This window comes from Haliotis asinina, chromosome 3 (genome assembly GCF_037392515.1).
Source record: "Haliotis asinina isolate JCU_RB_2024 chromosome 3, JCU_Hal_asi_v2, whole genome shotgun sequence".
Lineage (NCBI taxonomy): Eukaryota > Metazoa > Mollusca > Gastropoda > Lepetellida > Haliotidae > Haliotis > Haliotis asinina.
Genome location: NC_090282.1, coordinates 42158566 through 42169973, shown reverse-complemented (window position 1 = coordinate 42169973; position 11408 = coordinate 42158566). Strand labels below are relative to the sequence as shown.

At 40.4% G+C, this 11408-nt stretch overlaps 1 pseudogene; it reads right to left on the bottom strand.

The window, feature by feature from the left end:
* Window positions 1–200: 200 nt before the first annotated feature.
* On the bottom strand, window positions 201–6694 carry LOC137277195 (uncharacterized; annotated as a pseudogene).
* Between the last annotated feature and the right edge of the window lie 4714 nt (window positions 6695–11408).

Sequence of the window (11408 nt, the reverse complement as noted above, 5' to 3'; positions counted from 1 at the left end):
ACCACCGCCGCCGCCGCCGCCACCACCGTTACTACGACTATTTCGGCTGCTGCTGCACCCAATACAATGATATCCTCCGGCAGACTCTCAACCGGTAAATGTCTACATGAAACATGCTATATCTTAATGTCACATTCTCAAAGCACTCTATCGACTCCATCATTTTGACCTATAACTATTAGAATTCTCCGGCTAATCATTTATGTTCTTCTGATAGCAAACGTTCCCACTATCATTAATGTGCCTGCCACGCCCTCCACTATTGCCCCCTCAATGCACAGCGCGAAAGCCCAGCCAAGGTAGTCAACCATGCCTTTCTGACTGCCGAAGGCGATCGCGCCGATGATGATTGCTCCACCTGCAAATATACAAGTCAAATTTAAAACAAATTGTGCATGTGTCGAGTTCGACTTTGTGGTGGAGCCTATATACTTACATCTTAACCGCATGCACAGAAATACTCTCTTTACTCCATACATCGTTTAAGTCGATGCGACTGACAGCCTTCAAACATCAGCATTCCTTGGGTGTGTTTGCTCATACCCCTTCATGTATTGACACCACGGATAGTGTTAATGACGCTATTTGAACAGTATCTCTGTTACATGACGCCGTGACCAGTTTTGGGGCGAGAAATGCTTGCAATGAGGCAGTGAGTGAGTTTACTTTTACGCCGGGCTCAACACTATTCCAGCTATATGGCTTCGGTCTGAAAATAATCCACTAGACAATCCACTGATCAGCAACATGAGCATCGATATCCGCAATTGGGAACCGATGACATGGGCCAACCATGTCAGCGAGCCTGACCAAACGATCCCGTTAGTCGCCTCTTACGACAAGCATAGTCGCCTTTTATGGCAAGCATAGGGCCTATTTTACCCCTGGACCTTCACGGGTCGCAATGAGACAGAGTTCAAGCGTTCATCACTTTGGTGAACCCCAAGGACACGGATGTTGTGTTACAGACCAAGGAGCGTAGTCATAACCTACTGGCACAGGTAGCTGTTACTGCAAAGGGACGCAACTCAGTACAACGGAATTCGTTGCCACAGGCAACCAATCGTTCTCAATCGCATTATATCGTGTGAAGTAACTAATCTCTAGAATCACCTCTTTTTAAGAACTGAATAAATATGTCCGTGAGGATCAAGGTTTTTAGATACATTTATAGGTACTAACAGGCGCCGATGATCTTCTTGTCCCTGAGCGCCTGCACGAAGATTGACAGGAACAGAAGGACAACTGCAGCGCCAATGGCGATCAACCCGACTGTCTAAAAAAACTGGGTTGCGCGAAAACCAAGCTGGAAGGAAATGAAATGTGAAAATAATGTCAGTGGGATCAGATAAGCAGATGCATGCATGCCCGCTCTTTCAATCCACTGTTTAGCTTGGTAACTCCTGTCGACCAGAACATTTTTATTATGGAATGTGATAACTTAGTATATCCTTCATGTGCTTCAGTGATACTTATGTTAAAGGAAGAAAATTGTTATAACGTATGATACCACACCACCCACCGTTTCTCCACGTTTTACTGTGTGTGTATCTAGATATATTTTATCCATGCTCTGTGTTATAGATTTTATGTGTCTCGAAGGCCTGTTAAGGATGGGCAGATGTTTTATGTGTTATACAAAAATTTTTGCATAATATGCAAACATTTGCCTGACACAATAATATAATCTCTCCGTCCCTCTCTCCCTCCCTCTCTCTCTCTCTCTCTCTCTCTCTCTCTCTCTCTCTCTCTCTTACATAAGGTTGTCATGGTAACCACAACTTGGCATGCTAGGTATTGTCTCGTTCTTTATTATGCGATTAGAATTTATATCACTTTTGACGTGAGCATGGATGTTAAGAGAAAAGAAGACGTAAAATGAAAAAAAGCGAGTTTCAAGCTACATGCATAAAAACCTGTTTTTATGATAAATATCTACTAATCCGTGGCCCGATCCCGACCATATCATGAACATGTGTTTGTGATTCATGATCAAGTAATGAAGTGACTAGGCGTCGCCTCATCAACACACGCAGACGCACGAAAATTGCAATAGAGGCCCTAAACCACTGATTGTCCGTGACCTGGCGACACATGTGACTGAGCGTATGTAGGGACGGGTAGAAGACAAAATGGATGCTCATTATACTTTTGAATTATGTCTAAACATTCGTTCTTGTCTCGGGATAAATATATTTTTTCAACCAAATGTACATTCGAAGGATATGGAAATCTAGGTTAAGCTATTTGAATCATACCCCAAACAACTGTCTGTTGTTCATTTTTGTCTTTTCATTATCATGTCCCAGTGTTTATTTTTTATCTTCATTCCCCCAACTGACCTCCCTGCAATGCTGAAGCAAGTATAGATTTCCCCAGGTTCGGTGTCTGGTAACATCTGCAAGAGACTGGCTGGACCAGCATTCTCACCAGTGCCTCACAGTTTCATCTGTCAACTCTTAATTAACAAGAGATGGAATTAAAATAGGTGTACAGTATATTCCATCAAAAAGAGCTCATACCAAGTGTGAGCAGGTTTACATTTTAACAGCAGTAATTTACATTGGGAAGCATCAATACATTGTAACCATCTTTTTTGAAAGTATAGATATTTGTAAGAAGTTTGTGCAGCTATGATCTGACAATTCATACAAATGTGCACTAAAATCAGACACTTACCGGTTCATGTCTGTGTGTAAATATCTGTCTGTGTTTTATTGCAAAAAGCATTGTTTCCTCGCATATAAGAAGTGTACCTAAGGGTACCTAAGGTTAGATATATAAACTGTTATGCAAGTTTCATTAGCAAAGTATAAACGATATTACCTGCTGAACAGAAGCGCTTATCAGTATCCTAACATCGACACACCGACACCACCCCACCCTAGGCCTACCCCATCCAACACCTTCTCCCTCTTACATACATGTACACATGCACACAGACACACACGCGCGCGCGCACACACACACCCTAACACATATTGCTCTGTCTCAAACATCCAATACATGTATTTGAACCTTTTAAACACTGTCAGACATCATGTAATGTCAAGAAAGGGACGGACGTTAATATTTGTGCTCAGTCATGGGTATCACTTCATCATTTGTAACAAATTATCTCAGTACATTATGGCATGGTCGGACGCGCTATCGAACCCGGTGTGACAGTTATATTACAGTGCCATTGAAATACATGTTAAAGCAGTGCCAGTCTTGCAATTCTCTATTTACCCATTACCAACCATTTACGCGTGTACTAAATATTACGTCATACAATCACAGCATTTAGACAAGCAGAAAAAACAAATGAAAACATTGGCCAGATTTACACGTCTGTGAAATGCATGTAAATGCAGAGTTGATTGCTCGTTTATTTTAACAATGCTTTAAATATGTGTAAATCTGACAGCCAGATGATACGGGGATTTCAAACGTTGTCTATATGGCCGACAGATGACACCGTGACGTATATTTTCTAACATTAGTAAATTTGGGTAGTACAGTCATTTTGTGTGGTGATTGCATCATAACATTCCTTAATATGGCGTGTATAACAATCTTTCACATTGTTTGCATGCTTCATACTTGATGTTTAACATTCCTGAAGTTTGCATCATAATATTCATGAATGTAGTTTGCGTAACATTCCTTCATATTGCATTTAAACAACATTCCTTCCTATTGTACGTATAACAATTCTTCATGAACATTCCTCAATATATTATAACATTACTTTATATATTAACATTCCTGAATATAGTATGGATAACATTCCTGAATATTGTAATACTATGTATAACATTCCTAAAATCATATTCCTTTCTGTTCCCTCCGCAAGCTACATATTTAGTCTATGGAAGTGAAAGGAAAGCAAAATTATTTATTACAAACAGATTGTGTATGCCTTCCAAGCAATATCGTGTTTATTCTCGGTCCCCAGAAGCCGACAGAGCATAGGATTGAAGTAGGTGTTGCAAAGCCTCCTGTAATAGATGTACCTGAGCTTCTCAGCCAGCTGTAAAAACTCAGGTAAACCGCCTAGGTTCAAGGCCGAATGTTTACAAGACGAAGAGGCGTACTGGGGAGCATTGTTGATTAATGCTATGAGGAAATACCCTATACCGCCAAGTTATATTTTTAATCACGGTAGATTTGTACAAACTGTATTACATTCTACGAAAACTAATATTAGTCTCAGATCTTTGGTGGGTGTTTTAGAAGTGGGTAATTCAAGGCGATACATGTGTTCCTTACACGCAGCTTTTACAATGCGAAGTTGAAATTTAAACATCTTGACTGAATGGGGAACAGTCACGACAATCCGTATGTCACATTTTACAGTCTTCGGGGGACACCGGAATAGGGCTGAATGAGCTGAATGTTTATGACTACCCTCCAATGTATTATATGACTGTCTAACTTGGTTTTCAAGACACAACCATAAGTGTGTCAGACAAGTTTGTTGGGGTTTTCCTTGTTAGCATTGTTAGCTTTTGATGCAATGTGAGAGTGTGAAATGATTTGTTGTCAGTTAAAATATTATCCCCTCACCTGTCAGTCGACAGGGATTTCTCATACTGTCAAATGGGAGTGAGTGAGTGAGTGAGTTTAGTTTTACGCAGCACTTAGCAATATTCCAATATGGCGACAGTCTGTAAATAATCGAGTCTGGACCAGACAATCAAGTGACCAACAACACGAGCATCGAGCTGCGCAATTGGGAACTGATGACATATGTCAACCAAGTCAGCGAGCCTGACCAAACGATCCCGTTAGTCGCCTCTTACGACAAGCATAGTCGCATTTTGTGGCAAGCATGGGTTGCTGAAGGCCTATTCTACCCCGGGACCTTCACGGGTCAGTGTCAAATGGAGCATAAAGATGTCTCACCAGTACTTAAACATCAGTGCAATACTGCTGCTGCATGAATATTCATGTATAGGGATATGTTCTGTTCATTATTTCGGTACAGTGGCATTCGCCCCGTCAACAACATGGTCCAGATGCAGAGTTATATTTCGAAGTACTTACACACGTACAACAAGGCGGAGATTTGAGGCATTCTCTGACGGAGAACATAATAGACTTCATGGGTCAGCATGGTATTATGTCTAACAGACTTTTCAAAGTCTTTCAATCCTTTGGATATCAAGTGATATTGATGAAAAGGATATTTTGCAAGTATCGCTACCTACATACGGTGGTGGTATAGTTTTAATGAGTTTTAGTTTTACACCAGGAGTAGGGTCTGTTTGCACGTAACTCATTAATTAAAGCTGAACGATCAGAGATATAAGAAGGCAGACTGCAAATGTTTATGGTAACCATAAAAAAAAAGACTTCTCAACAACACATTTAACAATCACTTTCCCAAGTCTATGAATTAAAAAATGTCAGTCTCATCCTTTAGCAATCCCGATTTGACAAGATTCTCTGCTGTTTCATTACCATGCAAAGCGACATGAGTGAGACACACACAATATCACATGAGAAATTTCATGTTCAAATTTGTGTCCAGTTTTAAAATTTCATAAACAGTATCATTTCTGGATCCATCTACTCCAGACTCAATAGTCTTTATGGCAGACAATGAATCGTCATTATATTTATCTACCCATCTCAATGCTTGTAGAATTGTTGTGTGTTCTGCTGTAAAAAAACCCCATATAATAATCATGAAGCCTGAAACACATCAAGGAGAAGTTTCAGAAGGTGTAGATGCATTGACGGGGTTCAAGCAAAGTGCATTCAACTCCAGGTGCTGCCATTTTCAAAATGTTGAAACCAAACACGATCTTGCATCCACTCGCATGTGACATACTCATCAAAGATATTAAGTATAACCGTGACCGAATGATTGCTGTCCGTAGCCTACATCTTCATAAAGTAATTAAGGTAAATATGTTGGTATCTAAGAAACAAGGACACCGTGAAAGCCGAGGCTGGATTAGTTACAGAAGCTCCAGCACAAATTCTAAGAGTTCTAGACTGAAAGCGATCAAGTTAGACGAGGCGGCAGCCTTAGTCGACCCTCGACAAGAGAGGTGTTTTATATATTGTGTTTTGGATACATACTTCAACAGATTCAGAACACTGTCACAAAGGCTACAAAGTTCGAATATATATCTTGACCATGTAGGCCCCTGATCAAAATACACTCTCAGGAATTTGAAATCTGATACAGATTCCAGCTGATGGTTTCCAAGAGAAAGCTCAATTTTCGAAGGAGAATTCCTACGAGTGATCACCATAGCTACGTACTAAGTTTGAATGGATTATTTTGAAACCCCATTTTGAACCCCAAATAGTAGCCATCTCTAAACATTTTTATTGATTCTGTAACAAACTGAAAGTTACCTTATCGTCTCCAGAATGAACCATCATCTATCACTGACTAGATATGGATGTTGGCGAGAGATCATCTCCCCTGAACCCCCAGCAGAGACGGGTAAATGTGTTTGTTATATGTGACTGGTTTTGGCATGTGGTACTTACCCTTCAGCGTGATTCTCGGATCTACATAGCTATGGCAGCCTCCTGCTGCATAGTTAGAAAATTGCCAGATTCCACTGTGGTCTAATCCTGCTCTGATCCAATACGGCGATGCGAAACCTATCAAATGAAACAGTCCGCCCAAAGGAATGAGAGGTAAACACATTTTAACCCAAATAGATACGCTGGACAGATCAACCATGGTTGTGTCTCCAGGAGCAAGACTCTCTGGCCACTGTGCTCTGAGCGTCGGTTGTTGATGCGCAACAAACACACGACTCTAGTCAGGTTTATCAGCCATTCACTTGCGTGCCGCTTGAAGGTTTAAATGCCACCAAACCAGATGTTAATCAAAAGCTGACAAAATGAAATTTACAACATCATGTTATGAATTATTACGACTCGTATCCAGACTGGTAGATCGATGCTAATACTGTTGACCACTGGACTGACTGACTCGACTTGTTTACAGATCGCCGCCATATAGCTGGAATATGACCGAGTGCGGGATGGAACAACAAAAAACAAATTAACTGCCTGCTACCGATTTGTCTCAGAACGCGACAAAAGAGTGAGTGAGTGAGCGAGTTAATATCTAACTTCACAATATCTCAGCCGTAACGTGACGAGGGCATTTAACATTTAAATGGAATGCATGCACATTTTAAAAATCTGTCGACAAAGGACAGTAAAATAACTAGATTATTACAGATGTACATGTAAAACTAGCAATTATGTGTAAAACATTTTAGCTATAAGGGAAAACACAATATAAAATAGGCTGTATACATGTAGATCGTCAACAACTGAAGGAAGATCACCACACTAGGGACCATGGGGACTTACAGTACCTTTGCTACCTACATGGACCCTAGCTGGATTTACACCATCCCCTCAGCCGCTGGCGATTGTAAGAAAGTTTGGCAAAAATTAAAATAACAAATATGCTACGTTCAAAAATCCTGGTAAGTTTAATTTGAACGTTTTAGGACTTACGTACCCTCTCAGGAGGACAATATTTGTACAGTACTGCAACCCCCTTTTGAGTGTACAGCCACTAACAATTCAAGCTCCTAATCTAAACTACCAATAATAAAAATACATCTATATACAGAACATATTAATGAAAATTCATCCATTAAATCAATTTCTTAAAAAAACAATGATTAAATGATAACTAACAGTGGTAAAAAGATCCTTAACAGTTTTGACATTGAAATATTTATCCCTTTTGATTGAACATTCAACACAGTCAACCAGGATATGCTTGACCGCGACTCATAATACAAGACGGAGGATCCTCACCTTTTAATAGGTATGCGTGAGTATATATAGTATGGCCAATACGACACCGTCGCAAGATGACCTTTTCAAATCTGGACTGACAACCCAAGTAGGTGTAGCCAATACAGGGTTTATTTCATGTACTTTATTGATAGCTATTGAACTTGGGTGTCCCACTTCTTTTTCATAAGATCATGGATGTAAGATTTAATACTAGCTTTGTAATCTGAATGTGGAATAAGAAGTGGTGTCACAGGTTGAGTGCTGCCTTGGCATCAAGATGGGCCATTGTGTTCCCAGAAATGCCTACGTGGCTGGGTAACCAACAAAAGACGTCGCACTGGCCAGTAGCACGATCATTATACAGTTCAATAATTTCAATTAAAAGTGTATGTTTGCAAAAAATATTGTAATAGCCTGAAGGCAAGAAAGAGAATATGGCACAAGCCACTGCGCCACCGTTCTTGGACCCATCTTTAAATAAGGATTTATAATTGCTATATTAATGTTTTAATCCATTATAGTCTTGTTTGTATTGTAAGTCATTTGTTTCTGATATTTTAAATGTAGTTAATGACAACTTGTGGCCTAACTAATTGCCAAGGAGAAGAAGACGGAAAGGAGATATATTTACCAGCTCAATGCCGGCAGCAGTAATGAAAGGCTTAATCCCCAACCCAAGACACGGAACAGGAGAAGATTTCTTGTACAAATCTTCATAAAGGGGATTAAAGACACAGTGGAATGCAGGATTAAACTTGTTTGTATAGAGTTTCGTAATATGTTTTAAAGCTGGTTTTATACGGCGTTGAGTTAGAGAATGCTCATCTGTTTCAACGTAGAGACTGTCAACAGGAGAGGTTATAAAAGACCCAAGAAAAAGTCTTAGGTCTTGGTGGTGGACAGAATGAAGTAGTTTTAGGTTGCTTTTGCAGGCTCCACCATATACGATAGAGCCGTAATCAAGTTTAGATTGTACCAATCATCTCTATAAGTGGAGGAGGGTAGTTTGATCCCCTCCCAACTTTGAATTGGAGACAACCTTTAACACATCGAGCGCCTTCATGCATTTAGTTTTGAGAGATTAAATATGTGGCAGGAATCCTGTACAGCTTTGATGGTTAAAGATAGTTCTGGATCCTTATGGGGCTATATACGACGCGCCTTTGCATTGAGTATTTTGAATTTATTTAAATGATGGGCAGTTGGATGACGGCGGAAATAATGTTCTGCCTTTTCCCTAGTTTTTCCGGTTTGTCTGTAATCTGTATTATACCATGGTTTTCGCACGTGTGGAGACGTAGAGGATTTTGGTATACACTCATCAGCGATTTCATTCGAAAAGTCCGCACAAATTTGAATAGGATCGGGCATATCATGAAAACATTCAGGTTGCCGTTTCGACTTACAAATAGTTTGATTTAAAGACCAGTTAGCTTTTGAAAAGTTCCATCTAGTATACGATGGAGAATCGGGTGGAGTTATACCTGAAAGAATAGTTGGGAAGTGACCACTTCCACAAAGGGTATTATGAACAGACCAATCAAATTCATTAAGGAGGTTAGAATCTGCAGCAGACAAACCCAGAGATGAATACGTACCAGTTTCAAGATGCAGATAGGTACTTGAATCATCATTGCATATACACAAATCATTATTAGAGATAAAATCTTCCAGTGTTTTGCCTTTAGTGTTAGTATTTGTACCACCCCAGATTGGATAGTGGCCATCGAGATCACCCATTATAAGGCAGGGTTTTGGAAGTTGATCATAGAGAACTTGAAGGTCAGACGGTTGAAGTGTTTAAGAAGGTGGAATATACAACGAGCATATTGTGAAGGTAACATGAAGAGTAAGTATCGCTGCAACGGCTTGAAGATTTGTTGTAAGTGTGGCAGGGATTTGAGTAATGTTATGCTTAACAAGGATTGAAGACCCGCCAGTGGCGTCCTGTGATCTGAGACTAACACTGGAATTCCTATCAACAATTCTGTTTTCATCAGGTTTGTAGCTTGCTGCCGTATACTACATTCAATGAGAAGAGCTCCTGAACGCAAGCGTTGAACATTCTTGACATCACCTGCAATGCCTTGAATAGCCTTCGACACCGCAAACGGGTTCAACTTTAGTGGTGTCTTATCATGAGTTTCCATCGCTATAAAGCGTGGCCAGTAGTCAATTGATTGGTCGGTCTGTGTTCATCATCATCTTCGTTAATGTCAAGTGAACGTTTTGCATTTTTATAGGGGTTTCGTAAGCCATAGTTGGTTTCAAATGGTTCATCATCCGAGCTCCCCACAGATGACGGAGTCTCACAAGGACAATCCTAGAAACAATCTTGCAGCAACAAGCACATCCGGATGATACACTCCAGCAGAAAAATTATACGATTAATAGTTCCACCACATTGGCCCATGAACCACCGCCTTCTGGGCATACGACTCTAGGCAAAAACACACATAACATGATAAATTTGAAATAGTTTGGCCAAGCATGAAAAATCAAATTAACAGTTTCATAAATTTTGATCATTACATAGTTGCAGCTGGCGTGACCAGCCAATTGATAGAACTAGGCCAGTTCTACCACCCGTCTGGGTGAAGTAAGGGCCGAAGTGGTGTGTTGAGCGAAAGGAGCATAATGGCTCAGTCTCCTACTGCCCTTCACCGACACGGGACGCAACCCACGGCAAACAGGTTGCCCAGTTTGGTCGCCTCTTACGACCAGCAATGGGGTGCTGTGGACACATTCAGTCCCGCATCCACACGGGAGAAGAGCGCTAAGCGTTACCCAGCACCCACCACGAGGGGGTGGCTCTTCACGGGTGCCAAACAAAAGATGAACATCTTTCATACACAATGCCGGGCCAACATACACAACATGGGACCAATCATCCGCCAACCTTATAATGGGAACAAAAGAAATATAATTATATATACTTTTTTCTCCAATAGCCAAATTTTCAGGGTCTGTTTTGATGTTACACCATATGTATACAGTTTTTAACAACAATGGACAGGTAAAGATTCAACAATGGACAGATAGCGAAACAATAGTACTTCCCTGTACAGTTGATGTGATGACAGACACAGCCAAGGGAGATCACCAATAAAGGCCATAAATGTCATATACAGTAATTAATGGAAGTGACAAAGAAGAACAGGGTAACCGACAAAACAGTGTAATCCGCGGTAGTGATAAAGAATATGATTGCAGATTGAATAATAATAACTAAATATCATATGTCATTGCTACATAGTTTTTGGTCTTTAGAAATATTTGGATATACTGTCCTGAAGCAAACCCTATAACACAAGAAACGGGAGAGTAGTTCCTACGTGTTAACTGTTGGCTCTCCAACCAAAGGTATCCATCAAGCGCAGAATGGCTGCATGACAGCACCAAGTCAAAATATTGATAACACAGCAGTCTCGTTTCCTGTTGACTGGGTTCCGTCCTACTGCGCAACTTAGGACAATAACCAGTCCAGAATTTTTAGACCAACTCATTCAACTGGATACATCAATATTAGTCAGTATTATCTGATACATCTGATCACTTATATCTTACAGGGCTACGATTCTTCTAAGCCTTTCAACTAGTCTTGTAGCATGTTCTGTCCTACAGCATGC